The sequence below is a fragment of the Oncorhynchus masou genome, chromosome 10 (assembly GCF_036934945.1).
Source record: "Oncorhynchus masou masou isolate Uvic2021 chromosome 10, UVic_Omas_1.1, whole genome shotgun sequence".
Classification (NCBI taxonomy): domain Eukaryota; kingdom Metazoa; phylum Chordata; class Actinopteri; order Salmoniformes; family Salmonidae; genus Oncorhynchus; species Oncorhynchus masou.
In genome coordinates, this window is record NC_088221.1 from 3,822,078 (window position 1) to 3,841,171 (window position 19,094).

The 19,094-nt window shown below is 40.1% G+C and overlaps 1 protein-coding gene across 2 annotated transcripts in view; it reads left to right on the forward strand.

Annotated features, from left to right (window-relative positions):
* Positions 1-19,094, forward strand: part of itgbl1 (integrin, beta-like 1) — a 140,180-nt gene that overhangs the window by 74,009 nt on the left and 47,077 nt on the right. The gene's annotated exons all lie outside the window — the stretch shown is intronic.

Here is a 19,094-nt window from a genome sequence, read left to right on the forward strand (position 1 = left end):
AGGTGGTCTATGCGCTCGCAGGAGGAGGGAGCGAGGGGATCGATTCAACATGGCATTAGCCTGATGTCAACAACGTTGCTAAGTGGATGCAATCATGCTGTCCTTCTTAACATTAGAAAAGCCATTCTAACAGTCAAATAAATATTTAAATATAAAAATAAATATTTTTATATATGTTATCGGAAAGATAATCATTTGTTGTGTTTATGAAGGTAACATTATAATATAAACATATACAATGGCAAGAAAAAGTATGTGAACCCTTTGGTATTACCTGGATTTCAGCATAAATTGGTCATCGAATTTGATCTGATCTTCGTCTAAGTCACAGCAATAGACAAACATAGTGTGCGTAAACTAAAAACACACAAATGATTGTATTTTTCTTGTCTACATTCACAGTGTAGGTTGGAAAAAGTATGTGAACCCCTAGGCTAATGACTTCTCCAAAAGCTAATTGGAGTCAGGTGTCAGCTAACCTGGAGTCCAATCAATGAGATGAGATTGGAGATGTTGGTTAGAGCTGCCTTGCCCTATTAAAAACACTCACAAAATCTGAGTTTGCTACTCACAAGAATCATTGGCTAATGTGAACCATGCCTCGAACAAAAGAGATCTCAGAAGACCTAAGATTAAGAATTGTTTACTTGCATAAAGCTGAAAAGGGTTACAAAAGTATCTCTAAAAGCCTTGATGTTCATCAGTCCACGGTAAGAGAAATTGTCTATATATGTATAAAGTTCAGCACTGTTGCTACTCTCCCTTGAAGTAGCCTTCCTGCAAAGATGACTGCAAGAGCACAGCACAGAATGCTCAATGAGGTTGAGAAGAATCCTAGTGTCAGCTAAAGGCTTACAGAAATCTCTGGAACATGCGAACATCTCTGTTGACTAGTCTACGATACGTAAAACACTAATCAAGAATGGTGTTCATGGTAGCACACCATGGAAGAAGCCACTGCTGTACAAAAAAACATGGCTCCACGTCAGAAGTTTGCATAAGTGCACTTGGATGTTCCACAGCCTACTGGTAAAATATTCTGTGGACAAATGAAACTACAGTTCAGTTTTTTCAAAAGAACACACAACACTATGTGTAGAGAAAAAAAGGCACATCACACCAACATCAAAACCTCATCCCAACTGTAACGTAAGGTGGAGGAAGCATCATGGTTTGGGGCTGCTTTGCTGCCTCAGGGCCTGGACAGCTTACTATCATTGACAGAAAAATGAATTCCCAAGTTCATCAAGACATTTTGCAGGAGAATGTTAGGCTATCTGTCCGCCAATTGAAGCGTAACAGAAGTTGGGTGATGCAAGAGGACAATGACCAAAAACACAGAAGTAAACCAACAACAGAATGTCTTCAACAGAAGAAAATATGCCTTCTGGAGTGGCCCAGTCAGAGTCCTGACCTCAAACCAATTGAGATGCTGTGGCATGACCTCAAGAGAGCAGTTCACACCAGACATCCCAAGAATATTGCTGAACTGAAACAGTTTTGCAAAGAGGAATGGTCCAAAATTCATCCTGACTGTTGTGCAGGTCTGATCCTCAACTCCAGAAAATGTTTGGTTGAGGTTATTGCTGCTGAAGGAGGGTCAACTTGTTATTAAATCCAATGCTTACACGGTGTGTTCAATAACGACATGAAAACGTATAATTGTTTGTGCGTTATTAGTTTAAGCAGACTGTGTTTGTCTATTGTTGTGAGCCAGACGAAGATCAGATCAAATGTTATGACCAATTTATGCAGAAATCCAGGTATTTCCAAAGGGTTCACATACTTTATCTTGGCACTGTATATTTTTGAAAGAACATAACATTTTCAATAGTTTATGATATGTAAAGACGAATAACCACTAAAAACCATAGAATTTGAAGTGTAAAATCTATTTCATTGGTGGAGTGCCTCTGTTACGACTATGATACAAAAAAACGTGCCTTGGAACACTGGAACACGACAAAACAAGTAAAAATACCCACCAAGATACATGGTCAGTAAGACGCGGTAAAATGTAGAAGATATCAGTTGCCTAAACATCAGTATCAGCACCAAGTATACTTGTGAATAGTGAAAATCAGCACAAAAGCAATAATCGCATTATAATGAATGTATCGATATGACTGCAGTAAAAAGTAGTCCACCATTGTCAGTTATTGGACTCTTTATTTGTGGCCTCGCTCTTGCTTACAGTATGGTGTGCATCTTCACGCAATGGCATCAGATGGATCTCATTTAGCTGTTATCCCTTGTCCTAACAGTCGACAAAAATCTTTGTCACTGGCAATTGCTTGCAACACTTCCCACAAACAAGTCGATTGCAGCTGAAGCAGGTGTTGTAGGTTTTGTTGTGAGTTCATCTGCCCACCTGGCAGTTTCTTCTTGCTGGGAGCTGTGCGCAATTTTCCTCGAGCAATGGCTGGTGTGGAATCTTTGCTGCTTCCTTGGTCCTCACATATCTCTCAGGTAGCCCGTGTGCCAGACTCATGATGAAGTGTCTTCTGCTAATGGTGTTGTTCACGCACGGCTTGAACAACAAGTGTCCATTGATAGCAGCCAAGTCAAGCATGTTGTAGAACACAGCGATAGGCCAGCGGCAAGTTCCTCCTTTCACAGAGTACAACCGTGCCATCTGACCCAAAACATCCACACTGACCTATGGAATAGAAGAAAGTAGAAAATGTTAGGATTCTTTTCCCATTCAGAAGAGCATAATGCATTGCATAAGTTTATCTATATATGGCGATACATATTATGTAATGTTGACATACCTTGTTCGTTGTAGTAAGTAATAGTCTCTGGTTTTCTCTTTGTTGTGTTCCTGTAAACGTCAACTGCCGGATGCACGATGCACATGACACAAACCTTTCTTGCCTTGCGTTGGTAAAGTGCAGTACTGGGGAAGCTACAGTACTCTGAAAAAATAGTTTACCAAGCTTATTACCAATTACTTCACAATGGAAGAAGTTAAGCTACGCTAAAGCTAACCTTCAGAAAAATACAGTTTATTAACAAAAGTTACTTTGAAAAAGTAGTTCACTACATCCAAACTACTTTGTGAAATATTGTCATCTGAAATGTCACAGACTACAAATTGAAAGAACAAATCACTTTGGGGTCATATGTTAACAGAATGAGTTATTTAGCCTACTAAACACAAACATTATGTTTCAAGTTCAGAATTAGGCAGGTCTGATTATTGCCCATATATTTTATTTAAAAAAAAGTAGTGTGTAGTTCCAGTAGTTAACTACTGATGGCAGAAAAATAATGAACTACTGAAAACACTACATAGATCTGAATGTCGTTCAACTACCACCAAGCTAGTGCAAAATGTTGGTAAATGAATAGTTCCCAACACTGGTATCATGTGAGTGTTGTCTTGTCATTCTTCAGCACGTTATGGAGTACAGCTGCTGTGCAGTTGCCTTATTTTGCGCAGATGGAGGGAGCTTCCGTCTCGCTCTGTTCATTGTGCCGACCAGGCTTGTTTAATATGCATCGTCTGCTTTCCCTTGTGCATCAACTCACCCCTTCTCCCCCTTTTCTCCGCTACCATATTTTACTACATTTATTTAATCTGTTGTTATATGTGTGATATTTCAGTATGGTTTACGTTCAGTTTTGAGGTAATTATCAGGGTGATTATCAACTGGGCACGAGAAGGAGGGGCAATCGGGGAAAACCATTCAAAAAATAACATCTTTAAACGGGTTATAACTCCAGTTCTGTTTATGATATTAAGTGTTTTATATAGACTTATGCATAAAAAGAGAGGCGTTCGCGGACTGATTACAGACTGATTATAGCCACTCACGATCACAAACACAAACACATGCATGCACCCATAGGGCAGTGGCGGTCATGAAATGTTGTCAGCTGGTGATTGTCAAGCAAATAACTGCCAGTCTCACGGTGATTTACCGTTGATTAACATAAACACGTTTAGCATTTGCTGCAATGGCGGGCGAGTGAAAAAGTTTGGTAAGCCCTGCTTGAGTGCACTACAATTCCCATTATGTTTAATCCCGACACTCTGTCTAAACTGTTTTACACTGGTTTAGACACATAGCCTACGAGCAACTGATGCAGGCCTTTGGAACGTGTACATTAAAAAAAGTCTAATTTATCCATTCAATATAGCCAACACCATTATTTATTTTAGACAGGTATAAAGCAACATGATGTGAATAAAATGTAGTCTATTTCAGATGAACAGAATAGTTGTCCTTATGTTAGGCCCTGATATGGCTATGTTATATGGCAGTGGAATACACTAATTCATTTCGACAAGATTTGCTTAGAATTCCGTGGCATTATGTAACATTCTTTTATAGTATGAGGAATACAATTGAACATAGCTGAATAAAATAGAAAGGATACTTTCTCCAAACAATTTCCAAGGAATTGCGCACATGCGGATTAACAAAGAAACATGTCTTGCTATATGCTTAATTTAGAGTTTTTTATGCAACTTTAGTTGTTAACCAAAGTTAGATTATATATTTAGATTTTTTTTATATATTCTAAGGTTGCATGATGAAACTCCAACGATGATTTGAAAAAAGTTGCATGAAAGGCATGAGCTCTGATTTATTTCTTGTGCAAGCTCCACACACTTCATCAGTCTCTCATTCACAATTTGACAAGCACTTGATAATATTCTCATCAGCCTTCAACTAAAAAATCCATGCCTTTAGAAACTAAAGTAGCTATTGTGCCCTTGGGAGGAAATATAATAATAATTCCCTTCTTCCGGCTGCCGTACTCCGAAGCACCTCTCACTCCCATGGCTCTCACAGATATCTAAATTCTTATTAGCCAATGCCGTCACATGATCCGGTCCTTCTCACAGTCATTTTAGCTAACAAGTAGGCTATAAGTGAAGACCGACTCATTGGGGACACAACTGTGCGTGTCCCTTTTATCAAATCCGAGACGCACATTCAACTGCCAACAAGATGAGTAGGCCTAACGAACAGCAAAAGCTGTTACAGTTCGTATGAGGAAATCAATTGAAATAAATTCATTAGGCCCTAATCTATGGATTTCATATGACTGGGAATACAGAAATGCATGTTAGTCAGAGATACCTTAAAATAAATGGGACTCACAATGGGCCTCAGGCTCTCACCACTGTATTTCTGTGCATTCAAATTGCCATGGATAAAATGTATTTGTGTTTATTGTCCGTAGCTTAAACCTGCCCATACCATAACCCAAACGCAACCATGGGGCACTCTATTCACAACGTTGACATCAGCAAACCGTTCACCCACACGACGCCATACATGACGCCATGGTCTGCGGTTGTGGGACCGGTTGAACGTACTGCCACGTACTCTAAAACAACGTTGGAGGTGACTTATATTAGAGGAATTAACATTCAATTATCTAGCAACCGCTCTGGTGGACATTCCTGCAGTCAGCATGCTAATTGCACACTTCCTCAAAATGTTAGACATCTGTGGCATTGTGTTGTGTGACAAAACTGCAAATTTGAGCGTGTCCTTTAATGATCCCCAGCAAAAGGCACTGATATGCCACACCTGTCAGGTGGATGGATTACCTTGGCAAAGGAGAAATGCTCACGAACAGGGATGTAAACAAATTTGTTCCCAACATTTGAGAAATAAACTGTTGGAACAATATCTGGGATCTTTTATTTCAGCTCATGAAACATGGGACCAACACTTTACGTGTTGCGTTTATATTTTTGTTCAGTGTACTATCCCCCATAGTGCAAAAGTTGACCTATTCTATAGGTGCAAGAAATACATGTTCCAAACATACTCTGGGACAGTTGTGGGATGGGGATAAGTAATCCTTCTCACCACCCCCCACCCCCCTTAATGATTTAGATGCACTATTGTAAAGTGGCTGTTCCACTGGATGTCAGAAGGTGAATTCACCAATTTGTAAGTCGCTCTGGATAAGAGCGTCTGCTAAATGACTTAAATGTAAATGTAAATGTAATGATAGATCCCTAATTAATACAACCACTCGCATCAAAATAACGTTTAAAAGCAATGAGGCTAATGCAACAGATCGGGAACATTTAGCTTAAAATGTTAATAAATGCAGCAATGTGCACGCGGCAGTAGGCTATACCTGCAAATGTTCCAAAATGTAATCAATTAGTGGGAACACACTGTTCTCAATAGTGACCGGGAATGCGATTATGCATGTAATGCTTTATTACAAAGGTGCATTTTTATGGTGGAAATTATCTTCCCTAAACTTGAAACTCACGCACCTCCTATGTATGCCAATTAGACTCTACACCGGTTGTAAAGCGGATTCATGTGCTTAATTTTAAGAAGTTATTTGGACACTTTACTTGTGATACAAACCTTATTAAAACATATAGGACATATAGGACATGGGCTAGGCTACATGAGGTGTGATACTAACCTTATAGGACTATTGGCTAGGCTACATACTAACCTTATAGGACTATTTTTTATTGATTGTTTTATTTCACCTTTATTTAACCAGGTAGGCAAGTTGAGAACAAGTTCTCATTTACAATTGCGACCTGGCCAAGATAAAGCAAAGCAGTACGACACATACAACGACACAGAGTTACACATGGAGTAAAACAAACATACAGTCAATAATACAGAATAAACAAGTCTATATACGATGTGAGCAAATGAGGTGAGATAAGGGAGGTAAAGGCAAAAAAAGGCCATGGTGGCAAAGTAAATACAATATAGCAAGTAAAACACTGGAATGGTAGATTTGCAATGGAAGAATGTGCAAAGTAGAAATAAAAATAATGGGGTGCAAAGGAGCAAAATAAATAAATACATTAAATACAGTAGGGAAAGAGGTAGTTGTTTGTGCTAAAATATAGGTGGGCTATGTACAGGTGCAGTAATCTGTGAGCTGCTCTGACAGTTGGCGCTTAAAGCTAGTGAGGGAGATAAGTGTTTCCAGTTTTAGAGATTTTTGTAGTTCGTTCCAGTCATTGGCAGCAGAGAACTGGAAGGAGAGGCGGCCAAAGAAAGAATTGGTTTTGGGGGTGACTAGAGAGATATACCTGCTGGAGCGTGTGCTACAGGTGGGAGATGCTATGGTGACCAGCGAGCTGAGATAAGGGGGGACTTTACCTAGCAGGGTCTTGTAGATGACATGGATCCAGTGGGTTTGGCGAGTATGAAGCGAGGGCCAGCCAACGGGAGCGTACAGGTCGCAATGGTGGGTAGTATATGGGGCTTTGGTGACAAAACAGATTGCACTGTGATAGACTGCATCCAATTTGTTGAGTAGGGTATTGGAGGCTATTTTGTAAATGATATCGCCAAAGTCGAGGATTGGTAGGATGGTCAGTTTTACAAGGGTATGTTTGGCAGCATGAGTGAAGGATGCTTTGTTGCGAAATAGGAAGCCAATTCTAGATTTAACTTTGGATTGGAGATATTTGATATTGGTCTGGAAGGAGAGTTTACAGTCTAACCAGACACCTAAGTATTTGTAGTTGTCCACGTATTCTAAATCAGAGCCGTCCAGAGTAGTGATGTTGGACAGGCGGGCAGGTGCGGGTAGCGATCGGTTGAAGAGCATGCATTTAGTTTTACTTGTATTTAAGAGCAATTGGAGGCCACGGAAGGAGAGTTGTATGGCATTGAAGCTTGCCTGGAGGGTTGTTAACACAGTGTCCAAAGAAGGGCCAGAAGTATACAGAATGGTGTCGTCTGCATAGAGGTGGATTAGAGACTTACCAGCAGCAAGAGCGACCTCATTGATGTATACAGAGAAGAGAGTCGGTTCAAGAATTGAACCCTGTGGCACCCCCATAGAGACTGTCAGAGGTCCGGACAGCAGACCCTCCGATTTGACACACTGAACTCTATCAGAGAAGTAGTTGGTGAACCAGGCGAGGCAATCATTTGAGAAAACAAGGGGGATCTCAGACGACATGAAAGAGAGGTTGAACAGGCTAGTAATAGGGGTGGCAACAATTTCGGCAGATCATTTTAGAAAGAAAGGGGCTAGGCTACATGAGGTGTGATACTAACCATATAGGACTATGGGCTAGGCTACATGAGGTCTGATCCTAACCATATTAAAACATATAGGACTATGGGCTAGACTACATGAGGTGTGATACTAACCTTATAGGACTATGGGCTAGGATACATGAGGTGTGATTCTAACCTTATTAAAACATATAGGACTATGGGCTAGTCTACATGAGGCGTGTGACTAACCTTATAGGACTATCAAATCAAATCAAATTTATTTATATAGCCCTTCGTACATCAGCTGATATCTCAAAGTGCTGTACAAAAAACCCAGCCTAAAACCCCAAACAGCAAGCAAAGCAGGTGTAGAAGCACGGTGGTTTGGAAAAACTCCCTAGAAAGGCCAAAACCTAGGAAGAAACCTAGAGAGAAACCAGGCTATGTGGGGTGGCCAGTCCTCTTCTGGCTGTGCCGGGTAGAGATTATAACAGAACATGGACAAGATGTTCAAATGTTCATAAATGACCAGCATGGTCGAATAATAATAAGGCAGAACAGTTGAAACTGGAGCAGCGGCACGGCCAGGTGGACTGGGGACAGCAAGGAGTCATCATGTCAGGTAGTCCTGGGGCATGGTCCTAGGGCTCAGGTCCTCCGAGAGAGAGAAAGAAAGAGAATTAGAGAGAGCATATGTGGGGTGGCCAGTCCTCTTCCGGCTGTGCCGGGTGGAGATTATAACAGAACATGGCCAAGATGTTCAAATGTTCATAAATGACCAGCATGGTCGAATAATAATAAGGCAGAACAGTTGAAACTGGAGCAGCGGCACGGCCAGGTGGACTGGGGACAGCAAGGAGTCATCATGTCAGGTAGTCCTGGGGCATGGTCCTAGGGCTCAGGTCCTCCGAAAGAGAGAAAGAGAGAGAGAAGGAGAGAATAAGATTAACGCACACTTAGATTCACACAGGACACCAAATTGGACAGGAGAAGTACTCCAGATATAACAAACTGACCCCAGCCCCCCGACACAAACTACTGCAGCATAAATACTGGAGGCTGAGACAGGAGGGGTCAGGAGACACTGTGGCCCCATCCGAGGACACCCCCGGACAGGGCCAAACAGGAAGGATATAACCCCACCCACTTTGCCAAAGCACAGCCCCCACACCACTAGAGGGATATCTTCAACCACCAACTTACCATCCTGAGACAAAGCTGAGTATAGCCCACAAAGATCTCCGCCATGGCACACCCCAAGGGGGGGCGCCAACCCAGACAGGATGACCACATCAGTGAATCAACCCACTTAGGTGACACACCCCTTCCAGGGACGGCATGAGAGAGCCCCAGTAAGCCAGTGACTCAGCCCCTGTAATAGGGTTAGAGGCAGAGAATCCCAGTGGAAAGAGGTGAACCGGCCAGGCATAGACAGCAAGGGCGGTTCGTTGCTCCAGAGCCTTTCCGTTCACCTTCCCACTCCTGGGCCAGACTATATGAGGTGTGATACTAACCTTATAGGACTATGGACTAGACTACATGAGGTGTGATACTAACCTTATTAAAACATATAGGACTATGGGCTAGGCTACATGAGGTGTGATACTAACCTTATTAAAACATATAGGACTATGGGCTAGGATACATGAGGTGTGATACTACCCTTATAGGACTATGGGCTAGACTACATGAGGTGTGTGACTAACCATATAGGACTATGGACTAGACTACATGAGGTGTGTGACCAACCATATAGGACTATGGGCTAGACTACATGAGGTGTGATACTAACCTTATTGGACTATGGGCTAGACTACATGAGGTGTGATACTAACCTTATTAAAACATATAGGACTATGAGCTAGGATACATGAGGTGTGTGACTAACCTTATTAAAACATATAGGACTATGGGTTAGGCTACATGAGGTGTGTGATACTAACCTTATAGGACTATGGGCTAGACTGCATGATGTGTGATACTAACCTTATTAAAATATATAGGACTATGGGCTAGACTACATGAGGTGTGATACTAACCTTATTAAAACATATAGGACTATGGGCTAGACTACATGAGGTGTGATACTAACCTTATTAAAACATATAGGACTATGGGCTAGACTACATGAGGTGTGATACTCACCTTTTTAAAATATATAGGACTATGGGCTAGGCTACATGAGATGTGATACTAACCTTATAGGACTATGGACTAGGCTACATGAGGTGTGATACTAACCTTATAGGACTATGGGCTAGACTACATGAGATGTGATACTAACCTTATAGGACTATGGGCTAGGCTACATGAGATGTGATACTAACCTTATAGGACTATGGGCTAGGCTACATGAGGTGTGATACTAACCTTATTAAAACATATAGGACTATGGACTAGGCTACATGAGGTGTGATACTAACCTTATTAAAACATATAGGACTATGGACTAGACTGCATGATGTGTGATACTAACCTTATTAATTGAATGTTGACTTTACATATACTAAATAGTATTTGTGCAAAATTTGTTTTGATTTAGAATGGACCGCCTGGGGAAAAAATACATGTCATCTGAGCACTTAAATAGTAAATGGAGGATGCTTTTCTCGTGGTTCATTTTCTTGCCAGCCAGGTAGGCTATACAGTCCTGTTTAATGTTGTAAAGAGATGCAATGTGCTTAATATTAGGAAAGTTGATAGATAAATGTAGTAGGCCTAGACTATAAAAAGCTGATGGACCTTCTCTTTTTAATAGAGGCCATCAAATCTCTGTTTTCTCATGCAATTGCATAGGCAACAGTAATGTTGTGCAACATGAGCTAATGGGCTCTCATGAAGTGTTTGATTTGATTTCTAATGTTTTTTTTGTATTTATGTCAGAGTGATTAGAGGGACAAGAGAGTGCTGAGTGCCAGGCAGTTAGCATGTTTGGTAGGCTACTAATGACCATCAGCAGCATTAGAGCTTGGAGAAGTGGAATTTGACTGCGGTCATGAATCGTGACCGCTGGTGTGGGGGTAATACAAATCAAATCAAATGTTATTGATCACATACACATGGTTAGCATATGTTAATTCAAGTGTTGCGAAAAAAAAAATCCTAAGGGCCTGAAGCGAGGTGACCATCTCTGTCGGCTCCATCTTGTCTACGGTTACCATAACAACCTTATGTACACACACACATGCATGTTTGCACACACACACATACCTACAGGCATACACACTCACACATAAACAGACCGTGACATATACACACACGTTTGCACGCACACACGCAAGCATGCACGCACATGCACACACACACAGACTAAATAAACAGCCAGGTCAAGAGGACTGATTATAAAGCAATGCAATTTTATCATTCCTATCTCCTTTGATTTCCCAGAAAAAAACCACTCTGAATATCTGAATTGTTCTGGAAGCCTTTGAAGTTTCTACGTTCTACTCTTGGGAAGTTTTTGCTCATAATTTGTGCATTTAGACACGCCACCGTAAATGGCAGTGTGATGCTTAACTGGAGTCGTCTCGGAATTAGAGGTTGGATTGGAATTGACATTTCCTGTTGCTGCTGCCATGGAACAGAGGTAGGGGGAGAGATAATGGGATAGAGAGGATGGGGAAGAGAAAGAGGGAGGGAGATGGAGAAGGAAAGGGAAAGAGCGAAAGAGGGAAGGACAGAGGTATGGGGGGGTGAGGTCTGAGTAGCAGTATATTACTGGTAACTTTGGAAGAAAAAAAGAATGACAAAGCTGTAGCAGTTGTGAAAATAATGACATTTTTGGTTAGATGCTTTTTTATAAGGCTATTTTCTCTTGAAACATATTGTTTATCCACTAGAAACTCATGGACAATATGGACACAGATAAATAAAACAAATGGTTACTTTATATGAATGCTTTAAAAAAATAGTTATTTAAGTATAAATTACCAAGTGTGACAATATACTGCCATACTGTAGATTACATGTTAATTACAAAAATTACTGAATATTCTGGAAACTTACCCGTAGCTTTGCAACCCTAGGTTTGTGTCAGGAATTGTGTGTGCAGCTTAGGCTAGTGGAATGTTTGAGTGCTTTGGTAAAATGGTTGGAAGCAGTAGAATTAACATAGAATGTGCCTCTGTAATTGTGACATTTTCCAGAGGTGGGCAATCTTGCCCTGCGAGTGCTATTGTGGATGCAGGGTTTCGCTCAAGCCAAACCCTACCAGACCTGATTTGAATTACCAACTAATCATAGCTTTCAGTCAAGGTTTGAACAGTAGACTAAAGTGTGTATGGAAAAACCTGCTTAAAGGTAACAGCGCTCAATGTTGTTTCGAGAGGCCGATTGCATATAGTCATATAGTCCTATGGGCTAGGCTACATGAGGTGTGAAACTAACCTTATTAGAACATATAGTCCTATGGGCTAGGCTACATGAGGTGTGAAACTAACCTTATTAGAACATATAGGACTATGGGCTAGGCTACATGAGGTGTGATACTAACCTTATTAAAACATATAGGACTATGGGCTAGGCTACATGAGGTGTGATACTAACCTTATTAAAACATATAGGACTATGGGCTAGGCTACATGAGGTGTGATACTAACCTTATTAAAACATATAGGACTATGGACTAGGCTACATGAGGTGTGATACTAACCTTATTAAAACATATAGGACTATGGACTAGGCTACATGAGGTGTGATACTAACCTTATTAAAACACATAGGACTACGGGCTAGGCAACATGAGGTGTGATACTAACCTTATTAAAACATATAGGACTATGGACTAGGCTACATGAGGTGTGATACTAACCTTATTAAAACACATAGGACTACGGGCTAGGCAACATGAGGTGTGATACTAACCTTATTAAAACATATAGGACTATGGACTAGGCTACATGAGGTGTGATACTAACCTTATTAAATCACATAGGACTATGGGCTAGGCTACATGAGGTGTGATACTAACCTTATTAAAACATATAGGACTATGGGCTAGGCTACATGAGGTGTGATACTAACCTTATTAAAACACATAGGACTATGGGCTAGGCTACATGAGGTGTGATACTAACCTTATTAAAACATATAGGACTATGGGCTAGGCTACATGAGGTGTGATACTAACCTTATAGGACTATGGACTAGGCTACATGAGGTGTGATACTAACCTTATAGGACTATGGGCTAGGCTACATGAGGTGTGATACAAACCTTATTAGAACATATAGGACTATGGGCTAGGCTACATGAGGCGTGATACTAACCTTATTAAAACATATAGTTCTATGGGCTAGGCTACATGAGGTGTGATACTAACCTTATTGAAACATATAGGCCTATGGGCTAGGCTACATGAGGTGTGATACTAACCTTATTAAAACATATAGGACTATGGGCTAGGCTACATGAGGAGTTTGACTAACCTTATTATAACATATAAGACTATGGACTAGACGACATGAGGTGTGTGACTAACCTTATAAGACTATGGGCTAGACTACATGAGGTGTGATACTAACCTCACTAAAACATACAGGACTATGGTCTAGGATACATGAGGTGTTATACAGTCCTTATTAAAACATATAGGACTATGGACTAGACTACATGAAGTGTGATACTAACCTTATTAAAACATATAGGACTATGGGCTAGGCTACATGAGGTGTGATACTAACCTTATTAAAACATATAGGACTATGGGCTAGGCTACATGAGGTGTGATACTAACCTTATTAAAACACATAGGACTATGGGCTAGGCTACATGAGGTGTGATACTAACCTTATTAAAACATATAGTCCTATGGGCTAGGCTACATGAGGTGTGATACTAACCTTATTAAAACACATAGGACTATGGGCTAGGCTACATGAGGTGTGATACTAACCTTATTAAAACATATAGTCCTATGGGCTAGGCTACATGAGGTGTGATACTAACCTTATTAAAACATATAGTCCTATGGGCTAGACTACATGAGGTGTGATACTAACCTTATTAAAACACATAGGACTATGGGCTAGGCTACATGAGATGTGATACTAACCTTATTAAAACATATAGTCCTATGGGCTAGGCTACATGAGGTGTGATACTAACCTTATTAAAACATATAGGACTATGGACTAGGCTACATGAGGTGTGTGATACTAACCTTATAGGACTATGGGCTAGGCTACATGAGGTGTTATACAATCCTTATTAAAACATATAGGACTATGGGCTAGGCTACATGAGGTGTGATACTAACCTTATTAAAACACATAGGACTATGGGCTAGGCTACATGAGGTGTGATACTAACCTTATAGGACTATGGACTAGGCTACATGAGGTGTGATACTAACCTTATAGGACTATGGGCTAGGCTACATGAGGTGTGATACAAACCTTATTAGAACATATAGGACTATGGGCTAGGCTACATGAGGCGTGATACTAACCTTATTAAAACATATAGTCCTATGGGCTAGGCTACATGAGGTGTGATACTAACCTTATTAAAACATATAGTCCTATGGGCTAGACTACATGAGGTGTGATACTAACCTTATTAAAACACATAGGACTATGGGCTAGGCTACATGAGATGTGATACTAACCTTATTAAAACATATAGGACTATGGGCTAGGCTACATGAGGTGTGATACTAACCTTATTAAAACACATAGGACTATGGGCTAGGCTACATGAGGTGTGATACTAACCTTATTAAAACATATAGTCCTATGGGCTAGGCTACATGAGGTGTGATACTAACCTTATTAAAACATATAGTCCTATGGGCTAGGCTACATGAGGTGTGATACTAACCTTATTAAAACATATAGTCCTATGGGCTAGGCTACATGAGGTGTGATACTAACCTTATAGGACTATGGACTAGGCTACATGAGGTGTGATACTAACCTTATAGGACTATGGGCTAGGCTACATGAGGTGTGATACAAACCTTATTAGAACATATAGGACTATGGGCTAGGCTACATGAGGCGTGATACTAACCTTATTAAAACATATAGTCCTATGGGCTAGGCTACATGAGGTGTGATACTAACCTTATTAAAACATATAGTCCTATGGGCTAGACTACATGAGGTGTGATACTAACCTTATTAAGACACATAGGACTATGGGCTAGGCTACATGAGATGTGATACTAACCTTATTAAAACATATAGGACTATGGGCTAGGCTACATGAGGTGTGATACTAACCTTATTAAAACACATAGGACTATGGGCTAGGCTACATGAGGCGTGATACTAACCTTATTAAAACATATAGTCCTATGGGCTAGGCTACATGAGGTGTGATACTAACCTTATTAAAACATATAGTCCTATGGGCTAGACTACATGAGGTGTGATACTAACCTTATTAAAACACATAGGACTATGGGCTAGGCTACATGAGGTGTGATACTAACCTTATTAAAACATATAGTCCTATGGGCTAGGCTACATGAGGTGTGATACTAACCTTATTAAAACACATAGGACTATGGGCTAGGCTACATGAGGTGTGATACTAACCTTATTAAAACACATAGGACTATGGGCTAGGCTACATGAGGTGTGATACTAACCTTATTAAAACATATAGTCCTATGGGCTAGACTACATGAGGTGTGATACTAACCTTATTAAAACACATAGGACTATGGGCTAGGCTACATGAGATGTGATACTAACCTTATTAAAACATATAGTCCTATGGGCTAGGCTACATGAGGTGTGATACTAACCTTATTAAAACATATAGTCCTATGGGCTAGGCTACATGAGGTGTGATACTAACCTTATTAAAACATATAGGACTATGGACTAGGCTACATGAGGTGTGTGATACTAACCTTATAGGACTATGGGCTAGGCTACATGAGGTGTTATACAATCCTTATTAAAACATATAGGACTATGGGCTAGGCTACATGAGGTGTGATACTAACCTTATTAAAACACATAGGACTATGGGCCAGGCTACATGAGGTGTGATACTAACCTTATAGGACTATGGACTAGGCTACATGAGGTGTGATACTAACCTTATAGGACTATGGGCTAGGCTACATGAGGTGTGATACAAACCTTATTAGAACATATAGGACTATGGGCTAGGCTACATGAGGCGTAATACTAACCTTATTAAAACATATAGTCCTATGGGCTAGGCTACATGAGGTGTGATACTAACCTTATTGAAACATATAGGCCTATGGGCTAGGCTACATGAGGTGTGATACTAACCTTATTAAAACATATAGGACTATGGGCTAGGCTACATGAGGAGTTTGACTAACCTTATTATAACATATAAGACTATGGACTAGACGACATGAGGTGTGTGACTAACCTTATAAGACTATGGGCTAGACTACATGAGGTGTGATACTAACCTCACTAAAACATATAGGACTATGGTCTAGGATACATGAGGTGTTATACAGTCCTTATTAAAACATATAGGACTATGGACTAGACTACATGAGGTGTGATACTAACCTTATTAAAACACATAGGACTATGGGCTAGGCTACATGAGGTGTGATACTAACCTTATAGGACTATGGGCTAGGCTACATGAGGTGTGATACAAACCTTATTAGAACATATAGGACTATGGGCTAGGCTACATGAGGCGTGATACTAACCTTATTAAAACATATAGTCCTATGGGCTAGGCTACATGAGGTGTGATACTAACCTTATTAAAACATATAGTCCTATGGGCTAGACTACATGAGGTGTGAAACTAACCTTATTAAAACACATAGGACTATGGGCTAGGCTACATGAGATGTGATACTAACCTTATTAAAACATATAGGACTATGGGCTAGGCTACATGAGGTGTGATACTAACCTTATTAAAACACATAGGACTATGGGCTAGGCTACATGAGGTGTGATACTAACCTTATTAAAACATATAGTCCTATGGGCTAGGCTACATGAGGTGTGATACTAACCTTATTAAAACACATAGGACTATGGGCTAGGCTACATGAGGTGTGATACTAACCTTATTAAAACATATAGTCCTATGGGCTAGGCTACATGAGGTGTGATACTAACCTTATTAAAACATATAGTCCTATGGGCTAGACTACATGAGGTGTGATACTAACCTTATTAAAACACATTGGACTATGGGCTAGGCTACATGAGATGTGATACTAACCTTATTAAAACATATAGTCCTATGGGCTAGGCTACATGAGGTGTGATACTAACCTTATTAAAACATATAGTCCTATGGGCTAGGCTACATGAGGTGTGATACTAACCTTATTAAAACATATAGGACTATGGACTAGGCTACATGAGGTGTGTGATACTAACCTTATAGGACTATGGGCTAGGCTACATGAGGTGTTATACAATCCTTATTAAAACATATAGGACTATGGGCTAGGCTACATGAGGTGTGATACTAACCTTATAGGACTATGGACTAGGCTACATGAGGTGTGATACTAACCTTATAGGACTATGGGCTAGGCTACATGAGGTGTGATACAAACCTTATTAGAACATATAGGACTATGGGCTAGGCTACATGAGGCGTGATACTAACCTTATTAAAACATATAGTCCTATGGGCTAGGCTACATGAGGTGTGATACTAACCTTATTGAAACATATAGGCCTATTGGCTAGGCTACATGAGGTGTGATACTAACCTTATTAAAACATATAGGACTATGGGCTAGGCTACATGAGGAGTTTGACTAACCTTATTATAACATATAAGACTATGGACTAGACGACATGAGGTGTGTGACTAACCTTATAAGACTATGGGCTAGACTACATGAGGTGTGATACTAACCTCACTAAAACATATAGGACTATGGTCTAGGATACATGAGGTGTTATACAGTCCTTATTAAAACATATAGGACTATGGACTAGACTACATGAGGTGTGATACTAACCTTATTAAAACACATAGGACTATGGGCTAGGCTACATGAGGTGTGATACTAACCTTATAGGACTATGGGCTAGGCTACATGAGGTGTGATACAAACCTTATTAAAACATATAGGACTATGGGCTAGGCTACATGAGGAGTTTGACTAACCTTATTATAACATATAAGACTATGGACTAGACGACATGAGGTGTGTGACTAACCTTATAAGACTATGGGCTAGACTACATGAGGTGTGATACTAACCTCACTAAAACATATAGGACTATGGTCTAGGATACATGAGGTGTTATACAGTCCTTATTAAAACATATAGGACTATGGACTAGACTACATGAGGTGTGATACTAACCTTATTAAAACACATAGGACTATGGGCTAGGCTACATGAGGTGTGATACTAACCTTATTAAAACATATAGGACTATGGACTAGACTACATGAGGTGTGATACTAACCTTATTAAAACATATAGGACTATGGGCTAGGATACATGAGGTGTGAAACTAACCTTATATGACTATGGGCTAGGCTACATGAGGTGTGATACTAACCTTATAGGACTATGGGCTAGGCTACATGAGGTGTGATACTAACCTTATTAAAATATATAGGACTATGGGCTAGACTACATGAGGATTGATACTAACCTTATTAAAACATATAGGCCTATGGGCTAGACTACATGAGGTGTGATACTAACCTTATAGGCCTATGGGCTAGGCTACATGAGGTGTGATACTAACCTTATTAAAACGTATAGGACTATGGGCTAGACTACATGAGGTGTGATACTAACCTCATTAAAACATATAGGACTATGGACTAGACTACATGAGGTGTGATACTAACCTCATTAAAATATATAGGACTATGGGCTAGGATACATGAGGTGTTATACAATCCTTATTAAAACATATAGGACTATGGGCTAGACTACATGAGGTGTGATACAAACCTTATTAAAACATATAGGACTATGGGCTATGATACATGAGGTGTGATACAAACCTTATTCGAACATATAGGACTATGGGCTAGGATACATGAGGTGTTATACAATGCTTATTAAAACATATAGGACTATGGACTAGACTACATGAGGTGTGATACTAACCTTATTAAAACACATAGGACTATGGGCTAGGCTACATGAGGTGTGATACTAACCTTATTGAA